The sequence below is a fragment of the Eutrigla gurnardus genome (genome assembly GCF_963514095.1).
Source record: "Eutrigla gurnardus genome assembly, chromosome: 17".
NCBI lineage: Eukaryota > Metazoa > Chordata > Actinopteri > Perciformes > Triglidae > Eutrigla > Eutrigla gurnardus.
In genome coordinates, this window is record NC_139928.1 from 3,589,523 (window position 1) to 3,615,019 (window position 25,497).

The 25,497-nt window shown below is 43.7% G+C and overlaps 1 protein-coding gene across 1 annotated transcript in view; it reads right to left on the minus strand.

Moving 5' to 3' along the window:
• hpca (hippocalcin) overlaps positions 1-25,055 on the minus strand; it is a 47,368-nt gene extending 22,313 nt beyond the window's left edge. The window contains exon 1 of the mRNA XM_084032632.1: positions 24,682-25,055. The gene's annotated coding sequence lies outside the window, so the exon portion shown is untranslated. The remainder of the gene's footprint in view (positions 1-24,681) is intronic.
• Between the last annotated feature and the right edge of the window lie 442 nt (positions 25,056-25,497).

Consider the following 25,497-nt stretch of genomic DNA (forward strand, 5'->3'; position numbering starts at 1 on the left):
AGACTCTTCTCTGTTCTGGCGCCTCAGTGGTGGAACGAACTCCCGACCAATGTCAGGACAGCAGAGTCATTTGCCATCTTCCGAAAAAGGCTCAAGACTCACCTGTTCAGACTTCACCTCGACTCTACATACCATGACCCACTAACACCCCCCCCCCCCCCCCCCCAAAAAAAAAAAAATAAAACCTTACCTATAGCACTCTGATCATAGCACTGTTGCTCTTAAGGTACTACTTTACTCAGATGAGGACCTAACACTTTCCTTCTTTTGACAAATGTACTTATTGTAAGTCGCTTTGGACAAAAGCGTCTGCTAAATGACCTAAATGTAAATGTAAATACCCGGTCTTGTGATGGCCAGTACTCTCTCCAACTACACAACGAATCCTATTCAAAAAACACACTGACCTCTTCACTGCACTCACCGTTCTCTCCCTCCCCCTCGTTTATTTTACGTTCTCCGACCCGGCGGTGACCTGCAAAAACCTCACATGACGCCCTCCACTGTTTTACTAACAGTAAAATGATTCTGTAAAATGATTCGGTCCTCGCTGTGTTTTAATCCCCCCGTGGCCCCCAAACCCTACTTCTTACCAGCCATCCATCGTTCATCCCTCCATCATGAGGCACAAATCACTAATCCATCTCTCCAGTCTAAGTGCCCAGCGCTTGTTAGCCGCCACTGATGTCCAACCGCCTGTCGTAAGTCGATGCACGCACACACACACACACACACACACACACACACACACACACGCACACACATTCAGACTCTGGCCCTTGAACATCTGTTCCAGAGCGACTAAGCGGGTCACCAACCTCTGGGCTGATGATCCCTGCACAGAGGAGAAAGGAGGGAAAGACAGAGGACGGACAGAGACAAAGACATGCAGGCAAATGATGTAACACAGTGATAGCAATGATAGAGAGGAAGAAATACAGAGAATAAAAGTCACATCCAAGGACAAGAGGTGCCTCCAGAGACAAAGGACCTCATGTATCATTGTCACGTGTGTGTCACGGCACAAAGGCTAAACCTTTTCTATGAAAGTTGCAACATTATGTCCCTCATTCAAAGAAACAAGATTGTAGCCTGTTGTACTCATAGAAATAGGAGTAGAATGGGCGTGAGACTGTTTCCAGTGTCATGGAGCATCACTGCATGAAAAGTCGGATTTTCGTCCCTGTAAACGCCCGAAAATCTCCCTAATTTTCGGGAGTTAACGACAATTTACAGGCTGCGAACGCCGCGTTCGTCTGTGCCGAAAATTGTCGGAAACGAACCACAGCGAAGGCTCTAATTAGCATATGAATAGCGGCGAAACCCCGCCTGGCCAGAGATGGCTTGAATATCCTCACTCAGGATTGGATGAAACCACTAGTTTTAAACAAGTATAATCGCTCGTGATTGGTTGGCAGATCTGGTCATTATAAATGTAAAGCCAACCCACGTTGGCAGATGTGTTACTATTGGTCACACTGGGTCTTTTAAACAAGAATAATCACTAGTGATTGGTTAGCAGATCTATCACTATACATATATATATATATATATTTATATATATATATATATATATATATATATATATATATATATATATATATATATATATATATATATATATATATATTTATATATATATATATAATATGTGTGTATATATATATATATATATATATATATATATATATGTATATATATATATATATATATATATATATATATATATATATATATATATATATACATACACACATATTTATTTTTATTTATTTATATATTTATAAATATAAATATGAATGAATTTATTGAATTGCCAGGAGGAAGTATTCAAAGAAAGAGCTTTATTGACAACACAACACACAACTGTACAAATTTGCCCACACAACAAACAAATGAACTGGCGACATTCTGTCCGAATTTGGTCAATTTTACAGCCGCCTGCGGTGCGTGGCCCTGTACTTGGGAGTCTTCTCTAATCGCGACTGTAGAGTCGCACAGAGCTCGGTGAACTCCTGGCTACGAGAGGATGGAGGTCGCACAATCCATCCAGACACCCCGCCAACGACGCCGTCCTCCTCATCAGACATCATGTCTGTGGTGGCGCACTTCCAACGGTCCACCTCATCACCAGCAAGCACACTCCGTCTCGCTTCCAGCAGCTGTAAAACAATCAATAAAGACAATCAGTACTGCGCGATGCACTGCGCATGGACACAACACATCTATTAATGCACCTGAAAAATAGGTTTAGGTAGGTTTGGTCACATTGACCAAAAACGGATCTAATAAATCTAATAAGTCTTACCCTCTTTCTCCTGGAACGACTCCGAGCTGACCTCTTCACAGCTTCCGCCTGCGATGCGAGATCAGGCTGTGTGTGTCTGAAGCTCCTGCGTACCGTTTCATAGTACGTCTTACAGGCAGCTGGAAAACAATTAAATGAGTGGTTTGAATAAGAAAACTTAAGTCACAGTAAAATTAAAACAAGGAAGAAGAAAACAGTAAAAGTTACTTACACACAATGGCGTCACTATCGGCGTCATATAAATCCGGACTTGCGGACAAAGCTCCGAGCAAGTAAGAGGTCACAGCTTCGTTATGAGGCGAGGTTCGTCTGTGAAAACAAAATGAACCGCTAAGATCGGTATCTACTGTTAACGCATCTATTTCCTTATACAGCAGAATGAAAGCATATTCTTTAAATCGTACCCTTGCTCCGGTTCGTAGCGCCTACAATTCGTCTCCGAGTTGTGAAGACGGCGTACTGCTTCCTGTAAAAGACCAACAACGTACACTTAACAAAGCAACTTAACGTTACACTGGTTCCTCTCTCTTGTTCTTTTACAAGGCTACTATGCTACTTTTAGCTTGGACTATTAGCTTTTAAGCTACTTTTAGCTTGGGCTTGCTTTGCTAATTTTAGCTTAGCTAGCAGTCACCGAACATATTCTTACCGCAATCATCCTGAGAGTCTCCAGCAGTCCTGGGACATCCTGAGAGTCTCCAGCAGTCCTGGATATAAGAATTATAACATTTAAACCACATTTTCTTAAGTGAAGCCTCTCAGAGCAGCATTCCTGCTGCCGGTGAACGACGTGAACGTCTCCTCATCGTTCCCTCCACTGAATGAGGCACCCGGTGTCTGCATCCGCCCCTTTAACGGAAAACGGTGCACGGCGTTATTAATCACCGTTAGTAAATATATAACCACGGTTTAACATAAGCACTATATTATTAGTTAACGTTGGTAAAAACGGCACATTTCCCGCTTCGCTTGCGCTCGCTAACCTCTGTGGTAAATTAGCGTCAGTAGGCTAGCCGGCTGCCAGGACCTTCGATTCGTAACGTTAACGTACAATGCCAACAACAATAAAGTAACATTCATTATCAATACGATTTAAAAGTCAGCTGGAAACATAAAAGTCATGTTACAGTATACTTACATGTGTACGCGGTTTGTGTCGGGCTGTCGCCAGAATCACCGCAGTCGTCCGCCATTATCCAAAACTTGTGAAGTCAGACGAGCCGCAATGCATTTTGGGAAGTTGAGTAGATTTAGCAAGGTCCGCTGTACTCAGAAATTCTTGCCAATGCAGTATACATCCGGGCATTTCTCGCGTGCACAAATTCACATACTATTGTATGTGAACGCACTACGTACTCAAATTTACGTCACAATTAAGTACGAGTAGGACGTTAGTATGGCATTTCTAACACAGCCGAGATCTATGATCTATGAACCCATCCTTGACCCTCTAGCAGAACTACGACCAGCCATTATAAAGCAGTTTATAGTTGTTAATGTTGTGTCAAAAGGTACTGCATTTAAACATGTTACTGCGCAAGTTTCCTGGCTTCATCCCCATCCGGACAGACATTTTTATGGAAAGCCAATAGAAGTTTGGAGCTTGCAGGGAACAGACACGTCATACCCAGCATCATTTCTGCCTGTTGAGCGCATTGCTGGGAGATGTGTGGTTAACACATCCACTGTGCATTTAAGCAAGACCAAAGAAAGGGTCACTGTAGTCATGCCACTATGCACAGTGGTTGAGCTCTAGGAGACTGTGATGTTGTTTGCATGAATGTACATTTTACCTTTGTGGCAAAGCCTGATTAAAAGTAATTGTTGAAGCAAATTGTTTTGTGTATCTTTGAATGAAGATGAAATTAAGTTATATCTTTGAATGAAGATGAAATTAAGTTATATCTTTGAATGAAGATGAAATGAAGTTAACACCTTTCAGAAAAATGTCACCTGGGGGAAAACTCCCCCTGCTACCCTGATTTGCATTTGTATAGCTCACAGCATTTTCATTTACATGTTAAAGCCTCCCCTAAGATTACGGGGAGGGGGGTCATGGGGGGACAACTGCCAAGCAAGGCCCACGTCAATTCCCGGCAATTTACGTCAGTTTTCGGTGTTTCCTGCAAATTGCCGTTTGCAGTCGTAAACCTGAACTTCCACGTCAATTTACAGGGCCGCTAACTGACGAAAATCCCACTTTTCATGCAGTGCATGTTGTTGTTGCTATGGCGATATTGTACATCAGTGGGACCTTTAAGTGTTGCTTTAGTTTATACCAACGTTGCCTGCTACGGTCGCAACACAAAAAAATGGCTGCCGCTCTGACAATGTTGACTTGATCTACTCCTATTCTAATACAGTTGTAATGCATTACTTAGTGATGTGATTTGTTTTACTATAGTGTAACACATTACAAATTGAAATTCAGCAGTTATGCAGTTATGCATCACTCTAATGTGGCGTCACTTTGACAGCTTGAGAACTAGCTAGTTTGCTGTTTTACCAGGAGTTTGATGGCAGGTCGATATCGTGTGCGATCAATAAGCGAAATTTGAGTAAAACACAGATTTCGCTCATCCCACGCAAATGCACAGCACAAAACACAGACCTGGGTGATCATTTTTAAATTGCATAAGGTGTCCTGGTAATACTAGTCTCGTATGAATTGGGCTTTAGTCACTTCCACTAGTGTACTTGGAATTTTTGCCAAGTGACGTTATCAGAAATCCGATGCATAGGTCTGTGACTTGTAGGCTAATGATATAAGGGCACAAACTGGATGAATCCACGTGGCCAAATTAATTTAATTTTCATTTAAGGCACCAGTAGCTAGTATTTTGGGCTAACATTACAATTATATTCTTATTTTTTAAGACAATTTTATTGCCTTGAAACCCCTCAGAAGCATGGCACTTCAGCAGACACTGAAAGTAATTGAATTGAGTTCAGTTAGTAGCTCCTTAAGGAGGCCTGAAGCAGTTTTCACAGCAGATTTACAAAAATATTGAATGAAGTCCTGCCACAACAAGCTGGACTGATTTCTCTGGACAGCCGTGTGAAATAAAACATATTCAAACATATTGACTATCTGTGGTCAGTGAGCTAGCACCACCATCAGAGGTAGATGACTCTAGTTTTTAATAAAATGCTCTTTAAAGGGACATCACCCCAAATTTAGCAGCAATAAATTGAAGGAGAATGAAATCAGTGGAGAAAAGAGCGAGAGGGAAAGCTGGAAAATGGGCAGGAGGAATGTGAAAAGGAGAAAGCCAGACAGAGTTAGAGAAGCGATAAGTCCAAAGTCCAATTTAACATTCTCGAGAGCAGTCTTTTTTCTCCACTGTTTAATGTGCTTATAAGACAAGAAAATGCTGCTTTCATATTGCCTGCCAACAGCACAGTCATTAGGGAGGAAGAGGGATGGCGAGTAGCGAGGACCCACAACGAAGGGAGGGGTCGAAGTGGTATGCAGCACTAGAATAAAGCAGAAAGCTGATGCTCTGTGAAAAAAAAAGCCACAGATCAAAAAAAGAGACAAGCAGCATTGATTCCTTTTTTCTTCACTTGAGTGTTTTCAGCCTCCCGTTGCGTCGTCTCAAAGCGCAGCAATCTGAAAAGGCCACCTGAGGCGCAGGGCAGCTTATAACTTCCATCCATATTTCTTTCTTTCTCTTGCCCTCCAGCTCTTCATTGTTTTTTCATCTCTCCCTGCAATTTCTCCATTATTCTTGCCTGACAATTTGCTTTTATCCCTTCCCCTGGAACTCCCATCCTGTTGACCTGTGGCTTCTTCTGTCACACTGAAGAGCCCTGCATTGTCTGGCTCGTCTCTGTCAGATCGTTCTCCCTGAGGATTTGCAACCTTGATGATGATGATGACGATGCAGTGAGAGGAGTATTGTGTGGGTTTAAAGGAATGTGGTGTTGAAGTTCCAAGAAATGATTGTGTCTCTGCAAGTCAGATTGTGTCTCTGCAAGTCAGGGTCAAGCAGGAAGCTTCAAGCAGGAAGCTCCGACAGTGTTGAGTTCTCAGAACAAGTGGAATTCTTCAGGGCTCATTGGTACCGGACTTTATAACCCTAACAGCTGTAAGTGGGGGACTAAAAGTCTTCTTGTCCCACTACTTACAGGTGTTACGGTTATGACCTTAAGCCATATTGTTACCTTGTGACCTTTAGTAATCATAAAAGTATCGCATTTGCAGAGTTTTAATTTTAATCTTTTTTAACTTAATCATGTGGGTCAGCCATCAGACCCCCCCCCCTGGCTGGCTACTCCACGGAAAGCCCTGTTCATCACAAGGGAGTAAACAATTCTGCAAATCCTGCTTATGGATGATAGTTATCCTCTCTTCATCTTCCTTGATTCACTTGATCACTAATTAAAGTACTTTGGGGAGTGGCATGGTTGGTATGTCTATAGGGAAGAGTGAGGATTGGTTGTAGGGCTGCACGTTATCAGAACAAAACTGACATTGCAATATTTATGTCCTGCAATATAAACTGCAATATGAAAAAATAGACTAAAAAAGAAGTGGGCCTAGTCATCATGACGTCATCCATTGGTTTGTGGATAATGGCTTTGAAGCCTTGAGTTCGGCCGTCACTATCTTGGAGAAATCTTGGCAACTAATTGCATTGCTTTATGGTCTGTTTGATTCTATATGGACCATAATGTACTAAATGAACATCGTGCTGGATTGAAGAAGACTTGAAACTAGAGATTGAGACCATAAACTCATGTTTACAATGTTAACTGATTTAATACATCAAGAGAGAAGTAGGCTCATTGTCTTACTTCTTCCATGCAATATGACTTCTTTTTGCAAGTCGAGGGGTCGCCCCCTGATGGCCAGTAGAGAGAATGCAAGTAAAAGTCCCTTCAATTTTGGCTTAAATTTTCAGGAGTGGAGGTTGCCACCAGAGAAAAAACAACAATTTTAAACCTGTTGTACCTTTTCAAGTTAAAAGGATCAATTTGATGCACTGCCCCTCCCACTCTGGTTGAAAGTCGTGCTTGGGATCCCGTTCCTCAAGGCAGGGAGACAAGCGAGTACTAAGGAAGCGGCGAGGTTAAGGCAAGGCTTGCTATAAAGCTCACGGTCGGATCCACAAGCCACCTCACAGCCTAGCAGCCGGTCACAGCGCACCACTACGTAGGAACAAGGACCCTCCCACACAGAGCAGCCGGGATAAAAAGTGCTAGTTTTCCTTTGCATCAAGCAGCAAAATAGTTGCTGTGTGACGTTTGTGACTTGATTTACCAACATGTGAAAAAAGTTTTTTTGTCCCAGTCCAGCCCCTTCTACAAGGTATAAATAATGGATTAGGACGTGGTACTACATCTCCCATCAGCCCCGCTTTTGCATTCCCTACTCACTCATAGAGTTTCTTTTCCTGTCACTGCAAGTCTGGTAGAAGCTGCTGATCCATACAAAATCAATTCATCAAGTCTCAAAAATGCATGTGTTGCCATCTTAAAGACAAAGGAAGAAAGAGGGAGGAGATAGGAAGGATTGGTGAAGATGAGGTATTCAATCAGAAGGCATTTATGGAGTGGTTAAAAATAAGAATGAGGACTGGTCCTCAGTGTGAGGCTCGCTACCTCTCCTGCTGCACTCAGGGTTTTCAGAGCATGTCCAATTCCTGAGAATAACTCTGGCACACATACACCTGGGATCCGCCTTCTTTCATTTACAATGACAAAATGTTTCAAACATCTAGCCACTGATTATTTTGACACCGAGGAGAGGAGATGAGAATGTGATGAAGTAACATTTAAGGTCGACTAAGTGCAGGAGACAAAGGCTTAAAAGGCTTATGGGTGGTATTGACTTCAGAGGGAGGGGATGAGGGACAGACGGCCGGACAGACAGATAGAGAGGACAGTTGGGGTAGATCAGGGATGTCTTTCTTTTGAAGGGAATAACTATTAATCATACTCCAGAGATTATCACAATCAAATTCAGAGGATTTACTCTTTCCTGTTCGCTTGAATATGCATTCTCTGAACATGTTGAAAATCACAGATTACGTGATAGTTGACTTTCACACTGTGATCTGTAGCTTGTTACATGCTGAGGATTGAGTCAGAAGACTCTGAAATTAAGGAACAACGCTGCTCCTATAAAGCTAGTTGGTCTTTATTCATTGTTCCGATCATTAATCACTAATTGTGATTGGTCAGCTTTCCCACTCTGTTGTCATTGGTCAGCTGTCCCACTGTGTTGTGATTGGTCATCCTCTTCGTGTGTTTGTTAGAAATGTCCCACCCCTTACCAAAACTGGATAACAGAAGTTGAACTGTTGATGAATAGTGATAAAAATTAATTATTGCCACTTTTTCTTCAACAAAGGACATTCACATTTTCACAGCTGAAAACAGCGTCTTCTCAACATGGTCCACTTGTACTAGCTTTGTGTGAGGGTGAGAAAGTTGTATGCAAATGTATAACTTGTGACATCACTACTTTATGGAAGAAAAGGCAAGATTTCAATTGAGGCCTCTCAAACGGTTGAGGAGCTTCTGTGGGGGAGGGTACCTACCTTTGGGCATGGACTTGCAACTCTAGAGACCTTTTTCCATACACATTAAAACAACATAGCACACGACAGGGAAGGAAAAAGCAGAAAAGCATAAAGGGTCTTTTTTTAGAAGCAAAATGGGGCTACAACAAAGAGGAGAATCCCAGTCACGTCACATGAAATTTCATAGATATGTCATATGCCTAAAGGAAAAAACTTGATCTCGGGTTTGGGTTATGGCAGCAAATCTTATGGAGTGAAAATGACGATGAAAAACAAATCTGTCTCCCAATCAGCAGTGAGTACTTACTTGACTCACCAAAAATGGCTAAAGGTCTTCACAACTTCCATCAGCCACATATCAAGCTTCAAAAAACCCTACTTTATATGACAGGTGACACTGGGAATCAACTTACCCCAGCTGCTGGGTGCATTTCCAATGAAAAATGTGATGTCTAATGATTTTTAAACATCATATACATTGCTAATAGAATGATGTTTTGTATCATTGCGTACATGTTCCACCTAAATGGTAAATACGCCAGATTATTTGATTGAGCTTTAACACACACTTCCCTTCTAGTCCTCTGAGAGACCTCTTTTCAGGAACTCAGACCTCCATCTGGGAGGAGGCTGACCTCATTTATAATACATCCATCGGAGGGCAACGCTATTTCCATCTGGGTCACAATGACAAGAAATAATGTCCTTCATCTAGAAGTAACAATCTGGTTTTTACGTGACTGAAAACTTCAAGCAAGCTGAGTGGCTCCTAGTATCCATTACTTGGGCTCCAAGCAAGCAAATACAGATCAATCCTCTGCGATGAGACCTGGGAACTATTTACAAGCTCTTAAGTCATGCAGGTGAACCTTTTCCCACAACTCTGTGGAGAATAAGGCAATTTGTGATAATAGCTTTCTTGGCACTGGACGATCATCTCATTTTTCCCGAAACACTGACAACCTCATTCCTGTTTAATAAGAGGCCATGTTCTTTTTCTTGGCAAACTGGTTGTGAACACAGAAGTATCACAGCTTTCCAATCATCTAAAGCATAAGGCTTCCTTCGAGTATTTCCCTTTAATAATGCCCTCGACCACAGAATCCTATCTTGCTGTTTAATTTTTAATCACAAAGGGGGGGAAAATCACGCATGCACAAACATGTCAGCATACAGGAATGTATGCACACACATTCCTTGCATTGCAGGGCAGAGATATGAGCTAGTTGCTGCCAACAAGAAAAGAGAAGATATTCATTTATATAATATTTATATAATACTTTTAAAGACTTGTGGAGAGCCTCCTCGCTGCCATTCCTCTTGAAATATTTACACCGGAAAGCTCATCCTCACAGTGAGTAACACAAAATTCATTGTGCATTTTTGACCAGTTCGAGCTTGTAGCTGCTTCAGTATTCACTCTATACATGTAAGAGACATTATTGCCTATAAATGCTCAAGTGCGCTGGACATTTAATAATACCACATCTTAAACTCTTATGCAATTTAAATTTGCGCTGCTTAGTGAAAGGCAAAAGCAATTGACCCTTCACTAAGCCCACACTGTCACTAACAAAACAAAGAATTTCGAAGAGAAGCACACAGAAGGGTCAACAATGTGTGTTTGAAGGATATATCTTGTGATTCAGCAACCAAAACGGGTTAAAATGCTAAAGATAAAAGCTAAAGCTACCGGTCACAGTGTAAAAGTGAACCACCAACACCAGTGATTTCACCCACGCAGAAAAGTGCATAGTAATAGAGTGTTGATTATTAAACAATGATTATTACCCTCTTAGTTTTTCATGAACGATTTTGGTCAATTGCTAAAGCAGTAAATCTGGTGTTTAGTTCGTGCTGTGAGCACTCAAAGCTTGTTTTCTGCAGCATACGGCTCGGGTCAGTGATGCATCTGTCTCTGCATTTACAGCGGCAGCAGCAGGGAAGACACCTCCAGCTAGCTTACCGCCTGTAGCGTGCACTTGTGTGGGAGGGGTCAGGTTAGAGGAGACAACAAGCCGAGTGCCTCTAAAGTTGGTGTATCAAAGGTAGTCAAACTATAAAATGTGTCGATTACACTACATGTGAGGAAGGAAATGGACAGGGAGAAGCAAAACATACACAGCGACGGATAATGATTAGAACTTTTTCCATGTCCTCCCTCTGTATTTTTTCGTCTCACAATCTGCTCTGTGCAGCACTATGACCTTTGAGGAGAGTGAAATTCTAGAACTATATCATAATATATGAAAATCCATAATGGCTGCCACGGACAGAGTGAACCGTAGACAGGAGGCTCGGCTGCTGACCAGATGATCATGGTCGCGGGGGGGGGTTGCAGCCACAAGTTAGCTCATCTTCCTCTTGGAGACAACATGACCTCAGAGCAGCCGAGCGAGTCACTGATCAGAAGCCTGGTCCCAGGTCTTCAAGGAGGACGATGCTATTTTTGGACACATTTCAAGACATCGGTACTGTTCTCTCTTCTCAGATAATCCAAACTATTGGAAGCGATGACAGATACTCACACTCTTGCAGAACAAATGTAAACGTGGTGGTGCATTCAAAGGCTTTTCACAAATATATTCCTACCACTGTCACAGCTGTTTCTGAGCCGGCGTTATACAAGATTTAAAAAAAAAAAGAAAACAGAAAAAAGCGATGATTCTGCTGAGGTAACAAATATTCCCAATCAGGCTCAGCTCACACACACCGGTTCTCGAATCAACCCAAACCACGACCAGAAGCCTTCAGTCCCATGCTAACATGCTAAATTATAGCACCCATACAGCAATCAGGGTAATCCCGTGGATGTACTCAGGATTATGAACAGATTATTGGAGCAGTTCTCACCAGTGATATGACATTCACAAGTACAAGCTGATTGGAATGGGTTCATTCCGTTCAAGAAAAGATTCACTGACTATATTGTTCTTACTTTTTGTCAAGTATTTATGTCGCCATTGTAAATTTGTAAATTCTGTTCGTTACTGTCCGTAACTCCAGCTTGTTTTTGAAAGAACCGTGAGACCAAAACAATTCTCAGTGATGATTTAAGTGACATTGTGTCGGCCAAACTGACCCCTAAACAAATCTATAACATCAACAGATTCCCCTCAGGGGTCACAGGTCCTTTTTATTCCTGCTGCTGAGGTGAAGGAGAATCCTGATACACTTCTATCCTTAGCTGCAATCGATCCGTTGACATGCAACACCTGTCTTCCCTATCCTCTCATTTAGCCTCTCCTCTTTATTTCCCTCCCTCCTCCATCCATCTCCCTTCCCCTCCAAAAAACGTCTCCAATGTCAGTTTGTCGTTTTGTTAACGGCCCCTTTTCTTTGATAAATGCCTTGGGCCTAGCTCTCTGCCGCCTGAGCTCCCCTGGCATCACCGCTCTAGATCTTTATGTCCCGCTGCTGCCAACGCACACTGGCAACAGGACCGCTAGTACCCGGCCCTCTGGCGTTTCTCCTTGTTACTAAACTACCCAAAAGTGGGTTTGGATGCTTCGTGTTGTGCTGGGAGTCACAAGTGCTGTCCTGGTTTAGTTGTCTGGACAAAACACAGCAGAAGTGATGGAGGCCAAGAGCGGTCAGTCTCCAACTCTTGTACACCATGACATGTAAATGCTCAGGTTTAATGTGGTTCTAGCGTGCGTGAACTATGAAGTGCGTGAACGCAGTCCTTTGTGCATCTGGAGAGAAATTCCACTGTCCCCATGTCCGTTCTGAAGCTTGTTTGGAAAAGCTTGCGGTCAGGTTTAGTTGTAGCTCTGGTGTAAATGATATTGTAAGGGCAAGTTAAATAGGACACTCAATCAAACCTCTCACATTTCAACCTGCCAATGGTATCACGTTGCCTGAGAGGTGAATTGTCCCACATGCGCCAAGTGCATGCTTTTTAAAGCTCTCCAAGGGTTCTCAAAAAGGGGACATCCCTTCCTGAGAGGCCTCCAAGGTGAAGGGCTTTCAAGGCACCAGAGTGTATTTTAGCTTGTGTCCCAGAGAAGCACATTGCACTGACAAAGCGGCGAGAGTTCACAGCCACGTGCGAGAATCACACCCACAGTTAGTCGCAAAAACAAACACCGCAGGGACACACACTTCCCAGGATGAAGTAATTATTCTCCCAGCATCAGCTTCCTGTCTTTGCTGCTGGAGGCAATTATTTGCTCATTCAGGTCATGGTTTGTTGTGTGATGAAAAATGAAATAATGAAGACAGTTACATGGACATCACCGGGGTTTGGGCAAGATATGACACTTCTCATTCTAAGTATTTTACCAGAAAATGCCAGCTGTCCGTAAGTTCAAACTTATCTAAGTAACTCCAGTAACCGCCCAGTCTAAACTGCATGTCTAGCTGAACCGTCCAGCTTGGCATTTAGATTGAAGATTGTAAAAATAAAATGTTGACACATCGGACATGGCGCTTCAAAATAATCACAATGTTATTAACAACCTGCATCAAATGACAAGACATTAAGCTAATAGCGTTGCTACACTGTGTTTCTGTTCACAAACTGAAAAACTGTATCCGGTTTGCAACCTGTACTTCCCCTTCACTGTTTACTGGCAGATTACAGCCACGTGTAAATCGTATAGTGCCAACTTCTACTGAAACTACACTCTGATCAAGTTTATTCTCTCCAAACCTATTGATGGAAACACGGTCAAATTTGCATTGGTTTTAAAGCAACACTAAATAGTTTTTAGTGCCTTAAAATAATGTTTCCAAAATAGTTTCAGTGGTTCATCACCTCAAAATCGAGTGAACGGCACTTCCGCATTCGCTCTGCAGTCCTCTATCGGCTGTAACCGCACTATGTAACTTTGCCTCGTTGGGTAGTGGTTTTGTAGTTCTAATGAGACTACAAATTTGACCTGCTTTACGGCAAGCGTGACAAAAGCCGGTAGATGGAGGCTCTGCATGGAGATCAGTGGGAGAACACCCGGCAGGTGCGTGGAAGATATCTTGCAGCTAGGTAGTTTTTAAATTGGCATCATGGCAGAGCCTGCAATGAAAAGGAGGAGTATAATGTCCGATGAGGCTAAGAAAATAAAATGGGAGCATGACAAAGAACGAGCTCGAACGAGAGTGAATATCGGACCGGCTCACACTCGTTGGCGAGAGGTGAAGGAGGCTACAAAATGCAAGATGGATGGTGACTTGGCTTTGTTGCTGCTCGACATTTTTTTTCCAACAGTGTGCATCTGTGTACAATACATTGTTGATTATTTTATTGGCTCATGTTAGCTAAGGTGTTAGCTATTGTGCTAATATATATGTAACTATCGCTATGGCTCATGTAAGCTAATCTTAGCTAAGGCGTTAGGTACTCTACCTTGTCACTGGACATCGTTCAAATTGTTCATCGTTTCCAGAGCCGGTTCTGCATACAAACAAATAACGTGTGTGCGACGGTAGGCTGCGGTAGGCTAAATTATTTATGACGGCAGTAATGGACAATTCCGCTTCCAACCTGTAGGGGGACCGAAGAGGAAAACTTCTTAAGTGTGCAAAAATGCACGTGCAGACTGAAGAAAACTTCGCTGCAGGTATTTTGTCGTGAAATCACTCGCTAACGTTAGCTAACTTAGTGCAACCAAGCCAAGATCAGCCTCCCCTCTAAGTGACGCTAGAGTAACATAGGTCGGATATTTCATCACATACATACTTACACCAATCAATTCTCATCCGTCACCATTCATTGCTTTGCATTGACACTTGTAAGAACATTTTTTTACAATGCCACAGTGAATGTTATCATATGCAGGGAAGTGAAAAGCTCATGAGAGTCCAGGCAAGAGCATCACACTTTTCCAGCTGCTGGCTGATGACAAGGTTACGACCATTTCGCTTTTTTGATTTCCTTTCTTTGTCTTTCCTCTTCCACTTCTTCACCCCTCTTACTCCGTATCCAATGCCCGTCTTTTTCCCCTCCATCACAGTCCTCCTGTAGACATCCTCCATCCTGCATGACATTTTCTAATCACTCAATGAGAAACACCAGTGAAGGCTAGCGTGTGGTCTATTGCCTCATCCTCATACAGGCATCGAATAAACATATTTACTGTTCATAGCGTGTCATTTGCAGCTCTTCTAGCTTTCTGAATATGAAATCCTGTTATCTTTACATAAGATGTCCTGAGCAGATCAACGAATCCCTGTGGTGTTACGATTACGTTGATTGGGGCTCTGACGTATTTCCCCAAAAGTAGAAGTGGTGTGTGTTGTTCAGAAAAACAGGAAGAGTCAGGAGGGTAGACCCTGGAGCTCTCGCCTCAAAGTCATCACATTAATACAAGGCAAAGGACATTGCTCTATAATATACTTACAGAAAGAGGATTTAGCCTCCGCTTCACAATCTCACTACAATCTAACTCTAATTTCTCTCAATCGCAAAGAGATTTGATCAAAGAAAACACAAATATCTAGAACGTAAATTAGGTGACCCAAATGACCCCTTGATTGCCAATTATGGGCATGCAGCCTATCATATGCAGAGAGATAGCGAATCCTTGGGTCATTCTTTGCCGGGACAGATGCCATACCGCCCGGCTACATCAACGCTGCCTGTACTTCCCTACTTCCTGCGCCGGTGATGAAATAAAAGAGAGAAAGTATCTAAAAATACCAGCAGGAGGGGAAACGGCCGGCTCAGCAAGAATCTCCCCTTCACAAGCAATCACGCCGCACCGACAGATGCCCACGAGCAATGTGACAGAGATATCGACTTGCACTGCGCCGCGGGGGGTCTCGCTCCTGGGCTCTGTTTTATACAAAATACACCAAAAACAGAGGAAAAGAGTTGTGCATAAAGCTTGCGCGCTGTATACAAACTGTCTGTAATCAGCTCAGCGTAGTGGCAGAGGTTCGACGGCGTATCAGGGCCACTGTTGTTCAAAAAAAGGAGCCGAGAGAGGTGAAGAAAATTAATATAGTAGCAATTTTGATGTTTGCCGTTGCTATGACAACAAGTAAAAGCTACGGCTACATCTTAGCCAAACCATACGATCATAAACATCCATAAGATGACAATTTGGCCTCATATAAATAAAACCAGCAATAACCATCAACAGCCATCACCCTAAGGACCTTAATGAGGCACGTCGTGATGGATTAATTAGAAAAATAAATGCGATATTCATGGGAAGTTAGCTACCATAGATGCCGGTTGTTTGTTAGCACCGTAATAAAGAAGCAAATCTGCACCTTTTTTTCTCTGGATATTGCCTTTTTTTCCCATACAGTGGCCTTAACACGCCGTCGTACAAGAATATCTGCTGCAGCACGATCGGAAGCATGTAGGCTGCCATTGTTGTTGTTGCGGGGGGGATAAGGGGTCAGGCTAGAGGGTCGAGCGATGACATCATCGTATGTGTATTTGTCGTCTACACAAACACAAACCGGAGGGGTGGTGTTTTTTTCTTTTTCACCCTGGGACCTTCAAAATGTGGATTTTCGCCCCACCCCCACCACCAGGAGCTGTGGATTACAACTGCTGGAAGTGTGACTTGCTACACCGGGGTGATGAGAAATTCTGTCGCTCCTTGTTTTACCGCTGCATAATTAACGCACTCTCCGTTTAAATTCGAGGGGATATCATTGAGGAAAGAGAAAATGATGCACACATTTCTGGGTCTGATTTAGTATTAGATATATTTGCCTGTGTTATTGTATCACAGTGTTATTAATTTAAATGGATCCCTGTTAGCTGCAGCTCCACAAGAAACTAAAACGTTTTAATCGAGTATAAGGTGCTTATTTACACATCCAGCAGGTACGGAGCCGCATTATCATTCATTTGCAGTCTTGTTTCTGGTCTCGTGGCCAATGTGCGAGTGAAGCTCTGACTCCTGGGGGAAATATCTGCCTCCTTCGCTGCTAAATGCTCCACAATCATCACCAGCTAGTGTCCTTCTGCTCAACAATGAGCTGAAACTGCAGATTCAGGAGATTATTCTCTGTATGTTAATAACAATGACTAACCTCTTTCACATTGTCCTTTGAAAGATTGTAAAAAAAAAAAAATATTGATTACAGCTGCTTAAAAAAGCATAACATTTAAGAGAACACTCCGGATCTAAATCAAACTTCCAGCTAAACGTCTGCATGACTGGAACAACACAGGGCATGAGAATCATTCTGTATAAACAATCAATAATCCTGACGTTGCTATATTTTCCATTAAGGAGGCAATTTATGCCTGGTTCAGATTAGATATTTGTATCAGGTACGAGATTAGCATACATTCTTGTCGTGACACATGAGAGACGGCCCCCCTCTGTGCTCCTGTTGGTCAAAGTGATGGCTGTTAGGGAGCATGTCGTGGACGGCGAGATAAATTCAAACATGCCAGACTTTATGTCTAAAACGATCGATTGTCGCCATCGATGCTCATTATCTCGTTGCTGAACTGAGCCGCGGCGGCGGCCGATATCGTGGGGTCTGAACTAAGCACAACACAGTTTATGTTTTCAGCTCTGCTCTCACCGTCTACTTCCTCCACTTCCTACTTTTATCTCTCATTCAGATGTGTTCTCAATTAATGAAAACAGATAACTTCTCGCTCAGAAAGTGGTCTCATGTCACTGTGTACCATGTATATAGATGGAATGACAATCAAATCGGACCTTGTCTCCAATCACTGCCTCTGCTTCAATCAAGGCCACGTCTACTTCATTGTAAGTACCCTGCCACTGATCATCGACCATATAGGACAGAGGTTTGTTCTCAGACTGTGGCGACGTACGCATACAGGATTGTGACATCTGTAAACAAGTACCTCCCACGTCTGAAAGGATAACGAACCGTGTTTAATCACGAAATACCGCCAAGCACCACAAATACACAAGTGATTCAGCTGCATCTCCTTTCAGTCGATGAGATGCATTATAACAGCAGCATTTTTATTCATTTAATCACGGTAACACAGGACTGTTGGGAATAGAATGTTTGTAAGTGAATAAGATAAGTACCACCTACTGACTAACATGGGCTAAGCTAGAATAAATCTGAAGGTACGGTCACACCAACGCGTTACTCGTATAGTTGTATTTATTCACTGGATCATTTGTGTTCATTCGCATCATCCGGCCTAAAACAAATGATGTGTGAGCAAACGTAAGGAAGAAGGTGGTCACGTCTCCATGGTAAACATAGATGGCAAAAACATGAAAATTCTCATGATGCCTGATGACCTGTCTGAAGCTTAACGGTCAAAGACTCATTTTTACCATTAAAGTCAATGCATTCCACATTCCACATGAATACCTCACATTAGTCCATGTCCACACGGCAAGGTTTTTGTGTTTTAAACGCGGAAGTTGTTTGGGCCAACCGTCCACGCGGATCCAGCATTCTTGGTACCTGTAAACGCACTTTTTAAAACCTCCCAGGGTGAAACGGTAAAAAACGCCGCCCTTGGGTTTCGTGTTCGTGTAGACGTCAAAAACGCATACGATGACGTCATCACCCCACCCCTCGACCCTCTAACCTTTGACCTCTTATCCCCGCGACGTCTCATAACAACAAAAACAACGGCCTTGTAGTCGAGTCGCAGCAGCAGTTCACACTCATTATTGGTCCACATAAGCGATTCAGGTTTGGACCTTCACTCGTTGTTGTGGTGTTCGGTTTCTTCTTCTACTGTCTATGTTTGTATACAGCGAGCAAACTGTATGCGCATGCTCCGTCTCTTCTTCTCCGTTTTGGTGTATTTTTGTATCAGAAACAGTGCCACATGTAGGGAATAGGTACTACAGCATTACTACAGCGTGCTGAGTCGTTTACAATGATTTCATTAGGACGCAGATTTCCTTAAAACAACGCCAAGGAAAACGTGTGTGGACGAGGCCTTAATCAGTCAAGATCAATGGCTGACCATAACATTCAAGGTGAATGTCTTAAAGTCAATTATTAGAGCTCAATCAACTGTACAACCATTAAAGGTCAACACTTAACCATAGGTTAGGTATAGTCAAAGTGTATACCTAACCGGAGCATCTTGCGAGCTTCATGCAAATCCCGGGTTACCATCGGTCACGGCTGAAGATGGCTGCCAGCAAGCAAACAGGGATGTAATCAATACAGGATATTAAATATATATATAAAATAAAGCTCTGGACATGTTTTAAAAGAAGGAAATGCATTCAACAAGACCACAAGGATCCACACTGTGTGTTTGGGACGGAAACCCTGAGTGTAAATACATTACGCCTCCTTTTTACACCACCTGTTTTTCCTTTATAAAGTCAAAGATGAAACCACGTGTGCCACCGCTATCATCCACCGCAACACGCTATCTCCTTGTTTCCAGTCATTCATTTCCATTAGGAAGTCACAGCGGCATGTCAGGCCCCATGGCACGTCACTACCGATCACCGACATGAAATCTGTGAAAAATGAGGGTGCCCTGAAAGCAGTAAACAACTACAACGTCCGGCAACATGAGCATCAATCAAACTGTAGAAAGCACGGTGCTGATCAAAAATAAAAGGTTAAAAGTATCTCAACAGATGTCTGTGTTGAGCAAGAGGAAAGGAAAATAAAGCACAAGCATTATAGAAGCTCACATTAGAGGAGTAATTGAACAGTCTGCAGAATAATACTGCTCTTTTGCTCACAGCTCCACAGAAAAGGGTTGCAATGCGATTTCACCAGCAGCTGAAGAAATGAGTCTGCAGTCATTACGACTGCTTGTAAATGCATCCAAGACAGCAGGCGCCACATTGATTTTTCTATTTCTGATTGGCTCTCTGTTATTGCCCAAAAAGCCCTGCGAGAGGCTGGGGGATGGGGATGGGGGGGTTGATGCTGAGCTTAATTGATGCTGTCATGGTATGAAACGGGCTATAATTTTTCACCCTGAACATTTTCTTTCACTCCTCTGACTGTGCTCTACTCTTTATAGAAAATACGGACACAACAGCCACTACTCATTGTATGTATGTGGCTGAGGAAGAAATGACGTTCTGCTCAGAGGTAGAAGAGGATGTCCCACGGGAAAACCAGGAGGCACGGCGTCACTTCCACAGACACCGCTGTAACAGGCCAAATAGCAGCTGGCTGCTTAGCTAGCTAACAATGATGGCTTGCTTATTCCACCATGGTTTCATGCTAACGTTACCAAGGTAATGTAAAATAAGCGGAGCAGCTCTCTTCCTGGGAAAATAATGTTAGTTACTGTAGCCACCGTGCCACTTTAGCCTTTTGAAATGGACAAAGAAACAAGGTGAAATAAAGATGCACTGAAGATGAAAGGCAAGTTAATGAGGGACAGGAGGAGACCTAATGATTACATGGGAGAGAGGCTGACAAATATTATGTCAAAGTGGGGGGATCCAGTTTTGAGTGGTGTGGGAGAGAAGGGAGAGGTGGCAGAAGAGGAGGCAAAGAGGAAGATAGGATCTCAACAACGGTATCAGTGGAGTGCGCGTCCTCCACCACGCCTTATCGGTTGACAGCAGTTGGCCCGTTAATGCTACAGAACACACATACACACTTTGCTCCCACACTTCATTAGCTAAACCACATGCCGGGCTCTGGGAATAATTGGCTGCCCTTTCAGCCTCCTAATGGCTGGGGAGAGAACAGGAGGCGAACTAGCAAAATTACTGTCATTTATTTAAAAATCTCCACTAGAAAACTTATTTTTCTTGTGATTTTTTTTTTATTCCTTTTTTTCATTAGCTACTTTAACCCGCTGCTCTTTCGTGTGTTCCCACTTAATTTGTTTTTGTCAGGCTTTTGCTGGATACCACTGGCTCCAGTGCAGCCAACCCTCCCTACGGCACAGGAAAGGAACAATCGTGTTGCTTGAGCCTCATATCTGATTTCTTCATGCTCATTTAAACGCAAGTGACTGCAGGTCATTCACAAAGAGGCAGCAGCAACATCCTCCAGCTTGCATTCATATAGTAAAAGTGCACTAAAACAGCCTCCATATCCTTTCAAACTACCTGCTTATGATTCATGATTATGGTTATAGGCACTAAAAACGTATTTTCAATCAGATTCCTACTATAAGCAATGTAATCCTATTTTGAATAAATATGTCGACTAATCATCATTTTGGTCTCAGTCGGCCAAGACTTCTTTAATGGAGTTCTTCTTGAGTTCCTCAACTGTCCGCTCATGTTGCTCCGCTCATGTTGGTCCACTCTGTCCCACTGACTGCGTTGACTGCAGCAGCAATATGTTGCCACTCGCTGGTTTGTTTTCTCCGTTCTCCCGCTGCTGTTGCCACTAAATAAAATGGTTTCCGGGCCTCCACCTCCCCAACAAGTTCCCCGAGAACAATTGCATGCTGATTCATTTATATACAGATCAGCATTCGTGAGGTGTTTTGCATTGGCCGCTATGGTTAAAAATGGCCGTACAGGACGGGATAAGAGGCAGATTCAGGTACGCACACTTGTAGGGAACATTGCTTACAGGCGTGCGTACACACAATTTTATGAATCTGAATTTTTTTGGCCGTACGCCAACTTTGGCTTTTGGGCGTAAGTACGGTTTAGTAAGGATCCTAAGGATTAAATCAGCTAATTGATTTGTTGACAAAATAATTAAGCCTTAATTAACTAAGCTTTTGTTTTTTGTCGAGGACAGCCCCACACACAACTAAGTGTTGAATGTCAGAAAAATGGTATATATTCTAACTCAGTATGTTCCTTTAAATCACTTCTTAAGACTTTTTTCTGGAGTTATATACATCATTGTATATATATTGATCTTAATGACTTAAAAACACAACATAAAACACTTTTATTATTGTATTATTATAATAACACGGTGCAGCAAAGTGGTATTTGCTAATTACTAATAACAAGACAAATTTCACCATCACTCTCACAAAGGATGAACAACAATGTGTTACCAACCGACCACAGAGCCCTTTAACACCGAGCCTTTATGTCCCTTCGCTCGTCTCTTAATGATTATGCTCTCTCTCTCTTTTCTCTCTCCATAAATCCCTCAGAGATGTCCTCTGAGAAAATTCCACTGGCCTTCCACATCCATCATGCGACTAGAAGATGTGCAAACAGCGGGCCTCTGTGGAGGGAAGTTAACCCGACACAAGGCCTGGAGGCCTCCTCGGCTCCACCGAGGTCTCCGAGCTTTAGGAGCATTCAAAGGTTTTACTTGTCTCTCTAGAAAAGAAAAAAAAAACAGCACCAAGAGGCTGAGCCTGTGTGTTTCCATCCCGTGATCCACCGCTGACCTGTGCTCACGTGGCCGGACGGAAACGTTAATTCAAAGTGACTTTCAGGCCGTGTGCTTAGGAATTCCATGCATACATGCGGTTAGGGGGCATCATGTCTTCTAGCAGCGTGCATGAGAACAAGGTCACTAACAACACGAGACTGTTCCCTTGAAAAGGTTGCTGTGTAGAATACGGAGAGGAACGTGGCACACAGCAGAGACCTGCACCGAAGAGATCAAAACGAAGCCATTTCCTCTTCAATCTGCACTGCAAACCACCTGCCTCATTCAAACACACGCGGGTGAAAACCTCCTGCATGTGTATATAAGTTATTATGAGAGTGTGTGTGTGCAGGCGAGAGTGAGAGTAGTGCTCCAGCACACATTTATCTTCTTATGTAACAGCTAGCATTAGCACATGCAGGCTAAACGCTGCCTCTCCCCAACCACAGCATCAGCAGCAGGATTCGTCCCGTCTCACATCTCCAGCAAGTAGAGGAGGTTTCCTCAGGACAGGATCCCCAAATACAAATTAATTTATTGGAGCCACTCCACCGTCGCCGCGCACCACATCCTCATTAACCCCGGGGTCGCACCCGACGAGGGCCGCACCATCGGATTTCTCATCGTTCTTTTCGGTTAAGTGCCCCTAAACGACAATTGTGGGATATAATCACAGTGCTTTTCGACCCCGCGACTGTGGCTCTGGATTTTCTGCAAGACAGGAACCAGTTAATTCTGAAGTCATGTCTGAGCCCATCAGCTATTGGTGTGATGGAGGATAAGCCTCGAGGGTCGAAGGGCTGTGTTTCTGGTGTTTCGCTGTAGCCGGTGGATATCTGGGCCAAGACACATTGTTTCAGTCTGGTCAGCACCTTGACAAGCGAGGCCCGAGAACAGAAATTTGAGAGACGACGTGTTCGGCCGGAGGAGCCGCTTCACAATTCTAAACCAAGAAAAAGAGGATTCATGGCCTGACGGCGGCCGGCGGGTTCCCCCTCTTTAACTCTCCACACCGACTGCTGACCTGCCTTCAACCAAAGCCTGCTCGCACGTGATTGGTCTACTGGCGACAACCGGAAACCATAACGCCCTCTGATACCAAAATCTTGTCTTGTTATTGAGAATAAACCTGAGAGAGGCGTGAAGCAGCTGGGTAGCATCCAGGAAAGAAGACACAAAGGGGCTTTTTCTCTCAACGAAAGGAGAGAAGAGGTCCTTTAGGTGCCAGATGATTATTGAAGAAGGCATGTGATAAACACCCTGGCTGCCACAGGTTATTGATTTACTCCACAACACTGTCAATCAGCAATATCCAATATAGGGATGAAATCCCCAAATCACGTTTGACATGATGGATGAGAGTGTGGGATAACAGAGCCAGCCCCCGAGCTGCATGACATCCACGCAGGCTTGTTAGTACGGCTCATATCCACCTGATGAGACTCACTCACTTTTTGCCTGTAATTGCTCAACTCGTGTTATAATAAAACAAATATACAGTTCTTCTCCTACCTCACCAACCTGCTCCACCATCACACTCCTTACAGCCTCCGCTCCTCCGACGCCAATCTCCTTTCTCCACCTCTCAGGACCAAGCACCCGACCTGGGCGACAGAGCCTTCTCCATCGCTGCCCCCTCCCTCTGGAGCTCTCTCCTCAAACACATCCGTGACTGCTCCACACTGTCTGCTTTTAAAGCACCAGTCAAAACCCAGACCAGCAACCTGTGATTCATGTTTCTAATACTGTCTATTGTAGGCCTACATGGTTGCTATTAATTGTTTTATATGTATGTTGTTTTGTTGTTTTTACCCTTGTAAAGTGTCTTTGATTACCCTGAAAAGTGCTTTATAAATAAAATGTATGACTATTATGACAGGTAAAGAGCAAACAGCATGCATGCTATTATAAAATAAAAGGAAGAGATTTAATTGACCTATATTGATAAATTGGAAATTGGAATGTCCCTCTAAAATGTTGCTATATGAGAAAATACTGTTATGTACCATGGCAGAGTCGGTGTGATTTATTGTGCACATACTCTGCAGTCCCAATATGAATATTACAGCCATAGGCAATTGTGAGTATGGGTGAAATAAGGGAGCAAATAAGAGGAAGCAATTCAATCTCTTCCTATTTGCCTTTCCCTCGCTGTCAGCCTGGTTCGGGGAGATGGATGCACCTCGTGGCTGTAGGACAGAGGAGGAGGGCTGAGGATGCAGAGCAGCATCCATCCTCTTGTCCCGCGTTAAGACCATTCATAAAACACAATGGCAGAGCGCTCATCCTATTGGCCCAAATAAGAGCTTATTTTCCTCCGTCCTTTTATTTGGGTGTTTAAAGCCCCTGCGAAGATGATACACATGCGTGGGGCGCATTCAAACAAAGATGAAACACAAAACACGAGTCTCACTGCAACCAAGCAAACAGCAGGGGGGTCTACGGGAATGTTTTCAGGTCACAGCCTCAGTTGGCGACGCTACACTCGGCGGGTTTATCGTCACCGCACGCAGCCGAAACACATCCACAGCTACCGCGGGTAAAGAACTCCCTTTCGTTGCAGCAGCAGCGATATAGCATTACACATGACATTAACATTGTATCTGCGGTGCATGCGACGACTCTCCTCCTTACCCGATGAAGCCGAGTCGGTGTCTGCGGTGGGGAGGAGGGTGTCCCTGCTCCGGGTTCAGCGGGGCCGCCGTGCAGGACAGCCGGGTGAGAGATGCGGGGGATGCTCGGCTCGCTCCGGACGCCTTCCTCCGGTGCTCCTGCTGCACAGTGTCGCGGGATCTCCGTCTGCTCCTCGTTACTGCACACTCATCCACATCCGACGCCGAGTGGACTTGACTTAAGTGGCCCCTTGGCTACGAGCCTCGCAAACCATGTTATCGTGCAGGCGGGAGGCAGCAGTGATGGTGCTGCTCTGCGGAGCTGCTGCTGCTGCTGCTGGCGTTTGCTCTCCTCCCCCAGGGCTTGGGACGGGACAGCAGCGGCGGACAGTGTGTGTTTAAGTGGTGAGCGCCGGTGGAGTGGATTTAAACGGGAGGGGGATGGTTTCGTCGGGATTACGTGGTAGGGTTTTAATTAGACAGCGCTGCGCCCATTGGCACAGACGTTGCGCACAAGCCCTCCTACTTTCCTCTCTCTCTCTCTCTCTCTCTCTCTCTCTCTCTCTCTCTCTCTCTCTCTCTCTCTCTCTCTCCCTCCCTCCCTCCCAGTAAAACAGATAGATGTGCGCGTGTCACAATCATAGGTCACAACGTGGATGGATGGCGCGCATGCTGCGTGTGTAATAATATCGTTTGCTGCGCCACATTTTTGTTGTAAGCGATGAAGATGAGGTCTCAAACACACACACACTGAAACCATCACTGTGAGGTTTCTGTACAAACCAAGTGAAGCAAATACTGTGCTCATCAGGGACGTCACTGGATTTAAAGAGGGGGG